Source organism: Apodemus sylvaticus, chromosome 16 (genome assembly GCF_947179515.1).
Source record: "Apodemus sylvaticus chromosome 16, mApoSyl1.1, whole genome shotgun sequence".
Taxonomy (NCBI): domain Eukaryota; kingdom Metazoa; phylum Chordata; class Mammalia; order Rodentia; family Muridae; genus Apodemus; species Apodemus sylvaticus.
In genome coordinates, this window is record NC_067487.1 from 60663087 (window position 1) to 60678488 (window position 15402).

General features: G+C 41.9%; 1 protein-coding gene across 3 annotated transcripts in view; it reads left to right on the forward strand.

Annotated features, from left to right (window-relative positions):
• Positions 1-15402, forward strand: part of LOC127666603 (baculoviral IAP repeat-containing protein 1b-like) — a 166774-nt gene that overhangs the window by 66877 nt on the left and 84495 nt on the right. The window lies entirely within an intron of this gene.

Consider the following 15402-nt stretch of genomic DNA (forward strand, 5'->3'; position numbering starts at 1 on the left):
CTTTCTTGGGCCCCCAAGTAACCTTTTGCTGGCCCCCAGGGAATCTCTCACTGGCCACAAAGAGTTTTTCACTGGCCTCAGGGGGTATTTTGCTGGTCTCCATGAATCAAGTTTTGTTTCCTCAGAGAAAAGTCTGCTGAATTACTGATGGCTGCCTTATCTACTCCTCAGCTTGTCCTGTGATGTTGAAGCTGTTCTTTGACAGAGCAGGTAACAGACAGTTTCAGTATTGCGGCATCCCACGCATGAGGAAGCACGAGTCGACTTCACCACAGGATGCAGCTGACTCCCTCCAGGAGATACTCCAGTCTTTGCAGGGCTTTTGAATGTTCACCAGCCTTGCTGTGGTCTTGTATGCTTATACCTTCTGTCTCCCATCCACTGAGTATGGAAATAGTGTGGAAATGAGGGGGAAATGGTCTTAGAGAAAGAACACTGCTTCTGTTTCTGAGACTTTTGAGAATTTTGCATGTGCTGTAATGTCCTTAAGGTTTTCTTTCTTCCTTCCTTTTTGTTGTTTTTTTTTATTAGATATATTCTTTATTTACATTACAAATGTTGTCCCCCTTTCCTGGTCCCCCCCCCCCCCGCCTGAAAACTCCCTAACCCATCCCCCTCCCCTTGCTCACCAATCTACCCATTCCTGCTTCCGTGTCCTGGCATTCCCCTACACTGGGGCATCTAGCCTTCTCAGGACCGAGAGCATCTCTTCCCTTTGGTGTCCAACAAGGCCATCCTCTGCTGCATACGCATCTCGAGCCATGAGTTCCTCCGTGTGTACTCTTGTTGGTGGTTTAGTCCCTAGGAGCTCTGGAGTACTGGATGGTTCATATTGTTGTTCTTCCTATGGTGCTGCAAACCCCTTCAGCTCCTTGTGTCCTTTCTCTAGCTCCTCCATTAGGGACCCTGTGTTCAGTTCAATGGTTGGCTGAGAATGTCCCCCTCTGCATTTGTCACGCACTGGCACAGCCTCCTAGGTGACAGCTATAGCAGGCTCCTGTCAGCCTTTTTGTTGTTTTTGAGACAGGGATTCACTATGAAGCTTTCAATGGCCTGGAACTGAATATGTAGACCAGGCATGCCTGGAACTCACATAGATTTGCCTGCCTCTGCCTCCTGAGTGCTGGGAGTTTCAAAATAATATTTATAGATACATATGAATCAATGGATATATTAACCTGACTATAAGTCATTTATTATTCCATATGTATATGAAAGTCTTACCTCTATACCTGTGTTGGTTTAACATAAATATTTTTTAAAATAAATTTAAATTAAATTTATTTATTTAATTTAATTCATTTATTTTATTTAATTAAACTAAATTGATTTTTATAAATTAGGGTTTGTTAGGGTTAGGATTGGGGTTGGGGTTAGGGTTTTATATTTAAATTTATTTTTTAAATAAAATAAATTTTATTTATTTAATTTAATTAAACTAAATTTAATTTTAAAAATTTAAGGTTTGTCGTGGGGAGTCCTGGCAGGGGGACAACAATTGAAGTGTAAATAAACAAAATAACCAACTAATAAAAGAATTTTTTAAAGCATTGATTATATGTGGGAAGCAAGCTAGAGAGTATGCTGACAGCCATTGGACTGAGTGTGGGGTCCCCCGTGAAGGAGTTGGAGGGCAGACTGGAGGAGCTGAAAGGGTTTGCAGTCCCGTGGGGAAAACGATGATGTCTGCCAACCAGATGTCCCAGGGCTCCCAGGGACTAAGCCATCAACCAAAGGGTACACATGGTTCCAGCTGAAAGTGTGGCAGAGGAATGCCTTGTCGGGCATCAGTGGGAGGAGAGTCCTTGGTCCTATGAAGGCTGAATAGATGCCTCTGCCTGGGGAAATCAAGGGGTGGGTTGGGTGGAGGAGCATATTCTTGGAGACGGGTTGGGAGGATGGGTTGGGGGTTTTGGGGAGGGAGAACATCGGGAAAGGGTATAAGATTTGAAATGTAAATGAAGAATATATTTTAAAAAAGAAATAAAGAAATAAAGACCGAAAAAGTATGCTGACTTCCCATTCTACCCCCTCTGTAGTATTCCTTGTTTTACAATTCTCACTAAAATAAGATCCATGACCTTGGCAAGCGGATCAGTAGTCAAGAACACTTGTTGCTTTTACAGAGCACCTGTGTTTGGTTCCCAGCTTCCAAGACAGTGTCTCTCCCCACTTTGCTTTTTGAGATGGGGTCTCTCTGTGTGTCCCTGGATGTTTCGGAACTCACTCTCTAGACAAGGCTGGCCTCAAACTCAGAGACAGCCTGTCTTTGTTGGAGCGGAGAGTTTATCGTGTTTAATGTCAGATTTCACATGAAATACTTTTGTAGTCAGAAATGTCTAAATATGTATCGACTCAGGTGAGAAGACAGACCTGGCACACTCATTCTGTGCCAGGGAGCAAGGTGAGGTGATGCTTCACAACCAGCTGTACAAGGGCCACTTTCACTCAAGAATCCGTAAGTCCCTAATTGATAATTGGTCTTTTCTACCTTATTCTTCTTCACTACTGGTCAGATGCGGCTCATCCCTGGCCTCCAGGGCGCACCTGCTCCACCTGCCCTTACTTAGAGGATCAGTGACTCCTGCTTTCCTCAGAAAACTCCAGCTCACCCTCTGCTGTTTCTCTAAGCCCTGAGGGATCCGAGTTCTCCTGGCTTCATCTCTGTGTAAGCGCACTTCCTGGACCACCCCATCCAGCTGAACAGTTTTAAGCTCGTTGTCCACACTGCCTCCTCCATCTCCAGCTCTAGCCCTGCACTCTGTTTATAGAACTCCAGTGGACACTGACACTCCACATCTCCAAAGATTAACCCGTCACCTTGCCCGTCACTGAGGTAGACTTTCATCTTCAAAAACTCCCGCTTGACCCCCGCAGGTGCTCAGTGAAACCCTTGGGGTTACCCTTAGCTCTTCTTTTTCATATTTCATGTCTGACCTACTGACAAATTGAGCAGTTCCACTTGCAAACTCTATCTCATCTGGCCAGGTATGGTGGCTCACACCTTTATTCCAGCTCTGGGGAGGTAGCTTCAGGTGAGTTACAGGCCAGCCTGGTTTAAGTAGTGAGCTCCACTCTGAGGCTGCATAGTGAGATCCTGTCTCAACAAGAAACAAACCAACACCCCACAGACTTGTTAGCCTACTTCCTTTTTTGAAATGACATGTTTTCATCATGTGGTTAGAGGCTCCTCTTCAAAATCATATTCTCCCTCTGCCTTACATCCTTCACTGGACTGTATGCTGAAAGTGAATGCTGTTAACTCACCAGGCCTGGAATTTGGCTTCCCCTTTAAGTTCTTGCCTTAATTTCTCCTCTTACTCTGACTACACAGGCTTCCTCTCTGTTCCCTGAATAGTTCACGTACCTTCTTGCCTGAAGATCTTTGTAGCTGTCCTCTCCTTTTCCAGGGAAGTTCTCTCTTGCTATGTTTAGATAGTTTGTGTTTCCCAAAGCTCCATGTGTTCCATGAAATGGAAACATGTCATTTCAAAAAAGGAAGTAGGCTAACAAGTCTGTGGGGTTTTGGTTTGTTTCTTGTTGAGACAGGATCTCACTATGCAGCCCTTCTGAGATTCTAGGAGTGGAAGCTGAATCTATTGAGTTTAGAGGTGGGCCTTTTGGAAGGTGATTAGGAAAAGTACATTGTAAGGTAAAGCCCTCATTGAAATTAGTGGCCTGCCAACACACAGATCACATGTACCATACTCCTTGCCTTCTGTAAAGTTATGCCTGGACCACCCTCAGTATTTTTACCAACATGGATGCAGTCCTTCAACTTGAGTTCCAGAATGTCTCATCCAGTAGCTTGAATCAGGCCACACCTCAAGATAACTTTCTATCGGACAGAGATAAGAAGCAATCCATGCTGTGATTTGGCAGCTCTCAATTTATGAAACCTAGCTCTTCCATGCCCCTTGTCACATACCTTATGCTGAACTAATAACACATGTGAAACTTGCTGACACTCCTGAAATGTTGTGACAGTCGTCAGATCTTTCCTTTGTTCTGGCATTTGATCTGAGATTCCTCAGGAAGACTGCTCAGGGATCTGTTCTGCAGATTAAGGCTGCTCTCTGCAGAGGTTTTTCCTCCTTCCAGTCTTAGTTACTATTTCATTGCTGATTCAAACACCACAAGCAAGGCAACTTGGAGTTTAGGGCTCCAGAGTGCTAGAGTCCATGACCATTATGACAGGGATCCTGGCTGCCGGCAGGCTGGCAGTCCTGCTGCTGAAGCACTAGCAGAGAGCTCATATCCACAGATACATGCAGCTATAAGAACAAGGCAGAGAGAACTAACTGTGAATAGTGCGGGCTTTTGAAACCTCATGGGATTCCCCCAAGCGATGCTCTCCTCCAGCAAGATAATACCTTCTAATCCTTCCCAAACAGTTCCATCAACTGGGGACCAAGTATTCAAAAATATGAGCCTATGTGGGCATTCTCATTCAAACCACCACATTCCTCTCCTGAAGGTTGTGTCCTTACACACACACTCTCATTCTCTCATTCTCCCTTCTAATGAAGCCCCTCCGAAGGCTTTAATGGAAACCCTCAGTTTCCTTTTAAGGCTCCATTATGTCACGTTTAGAGCTCCTTATATTGTATTGTTTCTAATTAATGCTATGCTTCCCATTTCAGAGTCACAACTTATTGATGTGATTATGTGTCAGGTTCTTCTGTAATCCAACTGTTGTGTGACTTTTTTTAATATTTTTATTTTCAATATTCTTTGTTTACATTCCAAATGATTTCCCCTTTCCCAGATTCCCCCTCCCCATTTGTACCATAAACCTTCTTCTCTCCATCCATTCTCCAATCACCTCCCTCCTTTTTCTCTGTCCTTATATTCCCCTCCAATGCTTGATCAATCCTTTCCAGGATCAGGACCTTCTCCATACTTCTTCATGGGAGTCATTTGTTATGCGATTTGTGCCTTGGGTATTCAGAGCTTCTGGACTAATTAATATCCACTTATCAGAGATTGCATTCCATGTGTATTCTTTTGTGATTGGGTTACCTCACTTAGGATGATATTTTCTATATCAAACCATTTGCCTAAAAATGTTGTGAATTCATTGTTTCTAATTGCTGGGTAGCATTACATTGTGTAAATATACCACATTTTCTGTATCCATTCCTCCTTTGAGGGACATCTGGGTTCTTTCCAGCTTCTAGCTATTATAAATAAGGCTGCTATGAACATAATGGAGTATGTGTCTTTATTGCATGCCGGGGAATCCTTGGGGATATGCCCAGGAGAGGTATAGCAGGGTCCTCCGGAAGTGTCATGTCCAGTTTTCTGAGGAACCACCAGACTGATTTCCAAAGTGGTTGTACCATCTTACAGCCCCACCAGCAGTGGAGGAGTGTTCCTCTTTCTCCACATCCTCACCAACACCTGCTGTCTCCTGAGTTTTTGACCTTAGCCATTCTGACTGGTGTAAGGTGAAATTTCAGGGTTATTTTGATTTGCATTTCCCTAATGACTAATGATGTTGAGCGCTTCTTAAGGTGCCTCTCGGCCATCCGAATTTCTTCAGGTGAAAATTCTTTGTTTAGCTCTGTACCCCATTTTTAATAGGGTTATTTGGTTCCCTGTGGTCTAACTTCTTGAGTTCTTTGTATATATTGGATATTAGCCCTCTATCAGATGTAGGAGTGGTGAATATCCTTTCCCAATTTGATGGTTGCCATTTTGTCCTTTTAACAGTGTCCTTTGTCTTACAGAAACTTTGTAATTTTATGAGGTCCCATTTGTCAATTCTTGATCTTACAGCATAAGCTATTGGTGATCTGTTCAGGAACATTTCCCCTGTGCCCATGTCCTCAAGGTTCTTCCCCAGTTTCTTTTCTATTAGTTTCAGTGTGTCTGGTTTTACAGGAAGGTCTAATTGCTCTAGCTAGAACTTCAAGTACTATATTGAAAAGATATGGAGAGAGAGGACAACCTTGTCTAGTCCCTGATTTTAGTGGGATTGCTTCAAGTTTCTCTCCATTTAGTTTGATGTAGGCTACCGGTTTGCTGTATATTGCTTTAACTTTGTTTAGGTATGGGCCTTGAATTTCTGTTTTTTCCAAGACTTTTAGCATGAAAGGATGCTGAATTTTGTCAAATGCTTTTTCTGTATCTAATGAGATGATCATATGGTTTTTTTTCTTTGAGTTTGTTTATGTAGTGGATGGCATTGATGGATTTCTTTATATTGAACCATCCCTGCATCCCTGGGATGAAGCCTACTTGATCATGGTGGATGATCGTTTTGATGTGCTTTTGGATTCGGTTGGCAAGAATTTTATTAAGTATTTTTGCATCAATATTCATAATGGAAATTGGCCTGGAGTTCTCTCTCTTTGTTGGATCTTTGTGTGGTTTTGGTATCTGCATAATTGTGGCTTCATAGAACGAGTTGGGCAGAGTTCCTTCTGTTTCTATTTTGTGGAATAGTTTGAAGAGTATTGGTGTTAGGTCTTCTGTGAAGGTCTGATAGAATTCTGCACTGAAGCCATCTGGTCCTATGCTTTTTTTGGCTGGGAGATTTTCTATGACCCTTTTTATTTCTTCAGGTGTTATGGGACTGTTTAGATGATTTATTTGATCCTGATTTAGTTTTAGTGTCGGATATCTGTCTAGGAAACTGTCCATTTCCTCCAGATTCTCCAGTTGTGTTGATTATAGGCTTTTGTAGTAGGATCTAATGACTTTTTGAATTTCCTCAGTTTCTGTTGTTATATCTCCCTTTTCATTTGTAAGTTTCTTAATCTGGATACTGTCTCTGTGACCTTTGGTTAGTCTGGCTAAGGGTTTATCTATCTTGTTGATTTTCTCAAAGAACCAGCTCCTGGTTTTGTTGATTTTTTGTATGGTTCTCTTTGTTTCTACTTGATTGATTTCTGCCCTGAGTTTGATGATTTCCTGCCTTCTACTCCTCCTGGGTGAAATAGCTTCTTTTTGATCCAGGGCTTTCAGGTGTGTCATTAAGCTGTTAGTGTATGCTCTCTCCAGTTTCTTTTTGGAGGCACTCAGGGCTATGAGTTTTCCTCTTAGCACTTCTTTCATTGTGTCCCATAGATTTGGGTATGTTGTGTCTTCATTTTCATTAAGTTCTAAAAAGTCTTTAATTTCTTTCTTTGTTTCTTCCTTTACCAAGGTATCATTGAGTAGAATGTTGTTCAGTTTCCATGTGTATGTGGGTTTTCTGTTGTTTTTGTTGCTATTGAAGACCACCTTTACTCCATAGTGATCTGATAAGAGGCATGGGATTAGTTCGATCTTCTTATATTTGTTGAGGTCTGTCTTGTGACCAATTATATGGTCGATTTTGGAGAAGGTACCATGAAGTGCTGAGAAAAAGGTATATTCTTTTGCTTTAGGATAAAATGTTCTATATAGATCTGTTAAATCTAATTGGTCCAAAGCTTCAATTAGTTTCACTGTGTCCCTGTTCTGTTTCTGTTTTCCTGATCGGTCCATTGAGGAAAGTACAGTGTTGAAGTCACCCACAATTATTGTGTTAGGTGCAATGTATGCTTTGAGCTTTAGTAAAGTTTTTTTAGGAATGAGGGTGCCCTTGCATTTGGAGCATAGATGTTCAGGATTGAGAGTTCTTCTTGGTGGATTTTTCCTTTGACCAGCAAGAAGTGTCCCTCAGAGTTTCTTTTGATGACTTTGGGTTGAAAGTCAATTTTATCTGATATTAGAATGGCTACTCCAGCTTGTTTCCTGAGACCATTTGCTTACACAATTGCCTTCTAGCCTTTTACTCTAAGGTAGTGTTTGTCTTTGACACTGAGGTGTGGTTCCTGTATGCAGCAAAAGGTAGGGTCCTGTTTACGTATCCAGTTGGTTAGTCTATGTCTTTTTATTGGGTCATTGAGCCCATTGATGTTAAGAGATATTAAGGAATAGTCATTATTACTTCCTGTCATTTTTGATGTTATTTTTTAAATTTGATTGGTTATCTTCTTTTGGGTTTGATGAAAGAAGGTTACTATCTTGCGTTTTCCAGGGTGAAGTTTCCCTCCTTGTATTGGTGTTTTCCTCCTATTATCCTTTGTAGGACTGGGTTTGTGGATAGACATTGGGTAAACTTGGTTTTGTCATGGAAAATCTTAGTTTCTCCATCTATGGTGATTGAGAGTTTTGCTGGGTATAGTAGTTTTGACTGACATTTGTATTCTTTTAGAGTCTGCATGAGATCTGCCCAGGATCTTCTAGCTTTCATAGTCTCAGGTGAGAAGTCTGGTGTGATTCTGATAGGTCTTCCTTTATATGTTACTTGGCCTTTTTTCTCTTACTGCCTTTAATATTCTTTCTTTGTTTAGTACATTGGGTGTTTTGATTATTATGTGATGGGAGGTATTTCTGTTTTGGCCCAGTCTGTTTGGAGTTCTGTAGGCTTCTTGTATATTCATGGGCTTCTCTCTTTTTAGGTTTGGCAAGTTTTCTTCCATAATTTTATTGAAGATATTTGCTGGCCCTTTAAGTTGTAAATCTTCACTCTCATCTATGCCTATAATCCATAGGTTTGGTCTTCTCATTGTGTCCTGGATTTCCTGGATGTTTTGGGTTACAAGCTTTTTTTTATTTTGCATTTTCTTTAACTCTTGAGGTCATAGTTTCTATGGTATCTTCAGCATCTGAGATTCTTTCTTCTATCTCTTGAATTCTGCTGTTGATATTTGCATCTATGTCCCCTGATTTCTTCCCAAGGTTTTTTATCTCCAAAGTTGTCTCCCTTTGAGTTTTCTTAGTTGTTTCTACTTCTGATTTTAGATCCTAGATGGTTTTGCTTAGCTCCTTCACTTTCTTGTTTGTGTTTTCCTGTAATTCTTTAAGAGATTTTTGTGTTTCCTCTTTCATGACCTCAGCCTGTTGACCAAAGTTCTCCTGTATTTCTTTAAGTGTTTTTTGCGATTCCTCCTTATTGGTTTTTGTATTCTCCTGAATTTCTTTCAATGATTTTTATGTTTTCCTTGTAAGGGCTTCTAGCTTTTGATCCATTTTCTCCTGAATTTCTTTAAGTATGTCCTTCATGTGTTCCTCTACCAGCATCATGACCAGTGATTTTAAATCCAAATCTTGTTTTTCTGGTGTGATGGGGTATCCAGGACATGCTGTTAAAGGAGCATTGGGTTCAGATGCTGCCATATTGCCTTGATTTCTGTTAGTGACGTTCCTGCGGTTGCCTTTTGCCATCTAGTTCTCACTGGTGTTAGTTGGTCTTGCCAATGCTGGACTCACCAGTGCAAGCTGCCTCTTCCCAGCTGGCCTCTGGTGCACCGCTGACCTCCTGTACTTCCTGGAGACAGGGTGCTGGGGCCCAGGCTGTTCACATCTGAAGCAGACACTGGGCTCCCACTGGGGCCTGCTTGACTCACCAGAGCACTTTTACTCCTCCTAGCCCGCCTCCCGGGTGCCCCCTGGCCTCTTGCAGGACCTGGAGATGTGGTGTTGAGACCCAGACTGTTCTGGATCCTGATGCAGAGATCTGAATGCTCCCACCAGAGGCCTCAGGACTGGAACCTAAGCTCTGTGGTGCTGACCCACTGGAGCAAGCTGTGTGCTCCCAGTCTGCCTCTGGGTGCACACTAGGCCTCTTGCACTTCCTGGAGATGGGTGCTGTGGCCCAGGCTGTTCAGATCCCGAAGCAGACACCTGAAGGCTCCCAATGGGGCCTGCTGGACTCACCAGAGCACACTGACCGTGACTTTCTTTTAAAGACAGATCTATGACCTAAAGTAAATCTCTCATTTTTATAACTCACCCAAAATCAACCAAATTTCGAATTGTTTGTATATTAGCACACACACACACAAACACAGAAATATGTGCACAGATACATACTTACCAGAAGTCAACTTCAGGTGTAGACTTCTCTATGGACCCTGCTTCATTTCCATGAGATAGAATCTCTCATTTTAAAAAACAAGCTTGCCTTTAAAAGAAAAAATGGGTGGCCAGCAACTCCCAGAGATCATTCTGTCTCTGCCCTCTCCACCCCCAAGCTCTGTTTGTTGCACGTGTATGTAACCACATCCAACTTCTTATGTGAATGCTGGAGATCTGGACTCAAGGTCCTCATGCTTGGACTGCAAGAGTTTTACCACTGTGTCATCTATTAGGCACTGTTAGAAGGTGTGGCCTTGCATGACGACATGTGTCACTAGGGGTGGACTTTGACGTTTCAGAAGCTCAAGCCAGGCATAGTGTCACTCTCCTTTTGCTGCCAGTCTATCCATAAGAAGAGTTCTCAGCTCCTTCTCCACCACCATGTGTGCTTGCATCCTGCCGTATCAATAACGGACTATGCCTCTGCACTGAAAGCCAGCCCCAATTAAATAATTTTCTTTATAGACTTGCTGTGGTCAAGGCATCTATTCACAACAATGCATCAGTAACATTGTTCTTTGAACAATGGGTACAGAACATTTCAAGTGACTAAGGGCAGGAGGTGGGGTGGATTACTGTTAAATCCCAAGTAGATCGGACTCCTTCAAAGTAGGTCAGGTTCCAGGAATCAGAACTTAACTGAAGTATCAAAATGTCTCCTGATTACAAAATGGAGTCAAGCTGACTCCTCAGTTGAGGCAGATGAATATCACAAGATGGAGGCCTTTATGAAATATGCAATGATATTCTGTCTTCAAATATAAAACCACACTTCTGAAACAGAGGGAACAACAAAAAGTGTCCCCAAAGACAAACTTGAATAAGAAAAATCCTTTCAAGGAAAGTAGTGTGAAGAGTGGCCTGCAGTGGGCTGTCTGGATTGGGCTAGGTTGCAGTTGTTATAAGCAAATCTAGCTACTTATGAGAAGCAATAATCTGAAGTTGGGATGGCCACTGGACTGCCTTTCCTTCAATCTCTTCTCCATTTTTGTCCCTGAAGTTCTTTTAGACAAAAGCAACTCTGGGCCAGAAATTCTGAATGCAGGTTGATAACCATATCCCTCCACTTGAAGTCCTGTGTATCTACTGGAGGTGGACTCTTTGAGTTCTCGCTCCTCACTGCTGAGCATTTTGGCAAAGGTCACCCCTATTGAGTCCTGAGAGTCTCTCACCTCCAGGTCACTGGTGGTTTCTAGAGGGTCCTCGCACCACCCACCCCTAGAAGCTGCATATTTCCATTTATTCTCCTGGCCCTCTTGATTTCTCTCCTGCCCCCCAATACTTGATCCTGTTCCCCTTGCCCTCTCATCCGTCCACATTTAATCCATTGATTCTACCCTCGCCCTGCCCTTTATCTCTTTGTCACACTGTATTCTATTTCTCCTCCCTTGGAAGATCCCTCCTCTGCCCTGGTCACTTACTACCTACCTAAGTTCTGTGATTGTTTTAGATTGAAGCTTGACTATGTAAAGCTTAAAAGCTAATACCCACATATCCGAGAAAACTTGATGTATTTGTCCTTTTGAGTCTGGGTTACCTCACTCAGGACGATCATTTCTAGTGCCATCCTGCGGGGGGAGGGGAGACCCCAAATGTTCTTTATGGTTTTCTCTTGAAGGTAAGCTGATAGGGGAAAGCATCTGCAGGAGTGAGATATTTAGAGTTGCTGTTTGATAATAAAACGTTTACCTGTCTTATGTCTAAGTCACTTTGCTGCAGTAGCTGACCTGCCAGTCTGAGTTCCTCTGAGGCCAGAAACTGCAGTCTCTGAAATTAGCCTAAAACAGCAGGGAATTAAGGAAAGCAGCCTTTGTCCTATCTCTGCAGGAACTAAGCAGCTCTCTCTAACTTCCAGCTTGCTAGTTGAAGTCTCAGGAAGAAAAGGGGACACTTTGAGAACTTTATTTCTAAGTTGTCTCTACAAAGTAGAGGGAAAGGACTTATAAGAGAAAGAGGCTAAGGGGTTCTAAGAAGAGGGGGTTAAGGGGTGCTCTTCTCTTTGTCCTCAGCCCTTACACAACTTTCAGAATACATGATCACCTGGTAAAAAGTTCATCACAAGCTTACACATAAATTCAAATAATAAGTTGAAAATGAAGTTTACAACAGAGAATGTTTATGTGCATACCCTTTAGGAGTAACTATCTGGCAAAATATTCATCATCTGTCACAGCTCTACAGGTTCATGAAGAGTTAAAAACCAAAACTTTTGTGACTAAGTAATCAGTGACGTTTTGTATAGATAAACACAGTCAATATTTTAGCTTCTGTCTTCATAGCTATAGTAAATCGTTAGTCCCTTTTTTAGGACCTTTGGTTGATAGTTTTATAACTTCTTAGAATGTGCTGTGAATCAAGAAGATGGTACCAGCTAGAAAGAGTTAGATAATGGGTTGAGGACGTGCCTTATTCTGTAAAATGCTTGCGACGCAAGCATGAGGTTCTGAGTTTGGATCCCAGAACCCATGAAGAAAATGGGGAAGGATATTATGCCAGTGTCATACCACTGGGGAGGTAAAGACAGGCTGATCCTTTGAGCATGTGGTCAGTGGGTTTAGCTGAGATGGTTAACTCCAGTTCAGTGAGATACCCTGTCTCACAGAATCGATGAAAAGTGGTCAAGAAAGGCACCCATTGTCCACCCCTTGCCTCTACATGCATGTGTGAACACGTGTACCTCCATATATGCACAAACAGATTATATGTTATATAACTAAGGAAGAGTCAGGGAATAAGAAAGAATTATGGGAAATTAACTTACCAAAATCTAAAAACATTATTAGAAGCCAGTTGTAGTGGATGCCTGGAAGTGGGTAATCCTAGGAAGGGAGAAAGATTAGGAATTCAAGAAACTCCATATCAAGTTCAAGTCCTCTGGTATAAAATTTTGGTTATCAACTTGAGCACATCTGGATAAACCAAACCCCAAGCAGCTGGTCAGAGGAAGATTTTCTTGATTGGATTCTTTGAAACAAGAAGATCCACCTTCAATCCAGATAATTTGAGGTCAGAAGACTCACTCTAAATCTGAAAATTTCTGGTGGCAGCTAACATAAAAGGACATGGAAGAAGGACTCCTTTGCCTTTTACCTGCTTGCCCTCACTCTAATTGGAAAGTTCATATGTCCTGTTGCTGAGGCATGCCTCAGCATGGTATTAGAACCTACTTCTCCACAGATCGATACAACAGACTGAAGACTAGCAGATAGATCTCTAGGAATGACCTGTGACTTCAGCACAAGAGTGAATCTACTGAAACATCTAGTCTTATGAACTGAAAAAAATAGCAGATTTTCTGCATTTCCATTGGAAGATAGCCATTTGGGGGCTACACAGACCAAAGCCTATAAGTTACTTTATTAAATCTCTCTCTCTCTCTCTCTCTCTCTCTCTCTCTCTCTCTCTCTCTCTTTTGTGTGTGTGTGTGTGTGCGTGTGATTGTTGTTGAGGTCTGGGAATTGCTGCACAAACCACTCAGACACTGATCTCGGGCAACTAGGGTTGACTTCCACGCCCCAAGATGAGGGACATGATTCAGGCTAGGGAACTTAACTGTGACCCTGAGTTAAGGTCCTATAGGGCTTTTTAAGCCTGTGCTCTACAAACATCTGCTTGTGCCAAGTTATTCCACCAATCAGGATTTAGGGATAAGGGGTTCTCTTTAGGAATATATCTTTGTTGTATACTTAATCCCGCCCCCATTGGTTGGGGCATGCAACTGTGGTTTGCCTTGCCTAACATTAATGTCTTAATTTGCCAGCCAGGATGTCAGTTGCCCATGTACATATCTTTTTCTGCCATGTTAGTAGGATGCCAGTTTCCAAGGAGGTCTTGAGAACTTAAACTTTACTCAACCACTACACAATAGAATTCTTATTCTGAATAGTTTTTTATATTGGTGCAGGTGTCTCTGTTATGTTGGGGTCCACCCCAGAAGCACTTTACACATAAAAGCTTATACATAGGTGCAGAAAGTGCTGCTTGGTGGTTGGATTGTGTCCAAGCTTATTGTGGGTAACTACACAAAGACATTTTTCTGACTTCTATCATGATTAGTTTCTAAGGGCACAAAACACAACAGAATATCTAATCAACTTGGGCATGAGAAAGTTTCCTAGTGACAGTAGATACAACATAAAAGAAAGTTTCCTTATAATATTAGTAAAAGTACAAAATGGCAGGCTATTCATGTAACAGTTACCTAGGCCTTAACATTTTACCTAGACATTCTCTCTAGGCCATAATATTTTACCTAGGCCTTAACAATTGTGTGTGTGTGTGTGTGTGTGTGTGTGTATAATCACATTATATATGTATATGTATATATGTGTGTTTATATGTGTGTGTGTACGTTTAATCAGATTATATACATATTATCAGGAGGGGAGTATTGTGATACATATTATAATGTCAGAAACTCAGAAAGATGAGGTAGGACTGCAATTTCAAGGTCTTATTAGGGTGCATAGCAAGTTCTAAGCCAGCTTCAGCAACTATGTAGAAATATATAAATAGCAAGGCTGCGAGATGTGTCTCAGTGGAGGAGCACTTGTCTAGCATACTCAAGATTAGTAAAACATTAAAAATATGTGAGAAACAAAGAGGTGAGACGATAACTGACCAACTAAATTCCCATTTAGAAGATGGAAACGCCAGAGAGAAACAATGAAGAATTATTAAGTAAATAATAGAAGATAATTTTCTCTTTTTTTCATTTTAATATTTTTATTTTCTATATTCTTTGTTTACATTCCAAATGATTTCCCCTTTCCCAGATCCCCCCTCCCCATATGTCCCATAAACCTTCTTCTCTCCATCCATTCTCCAATCACCTCCTTCCAGGGCTACACAAAGAAACCTTGCCTTGAAAAAACAAAATAAATAGATAGTTAAAAACAGAAAGAATGCAAGGTAAGAAACCACAGAGAGTAAGCCCGTGAGCAGCATCCCTCCACTATCTCTGCACTAGCTCTTGTCTCCAGTTCTTCCAGCCTTGACTTCCGTTGCAGATAAACCACGCCTGGGAGCAGAAGTAAATCCTACCCCCGCCCCTGTGAAGCTTTGGTAATGGTTCTCATCATAAGAACATGAAAACTACCTCTAACCTCCAACAACCGCTCATCTTTCCCCCTTAGAAAATGGAGGTGCATGGGGAAGCCCCCAAGGATCGAGTTTCTGAGTTTGATTACGAATTTCTCCCTGAACTCTCTGCTCATCTCAGGGTGGATGCAGTTCAGCTGGCAAAGACCCAAGACAAAGAAAGGCATAAAAAACGGATGAAAATGAAGAAAGGTTTTTAACTCACAGACAGACGCGCAGTGAAGCCAAATGACTAAAGACTTTTGTGGATTCAGATCATGGACTCCACAGGAGATGGCAGCTGCTGGGTTTTACCACACTGGGGTGAAACATGGGGTCCAGTGCTTTTGCTGTAGTGTAATCCTCTTTGGTACGAGTCTCAGGAAACTCCCCATAGAGAGCCACAGGAAACTGCATCCAGAATGTGAG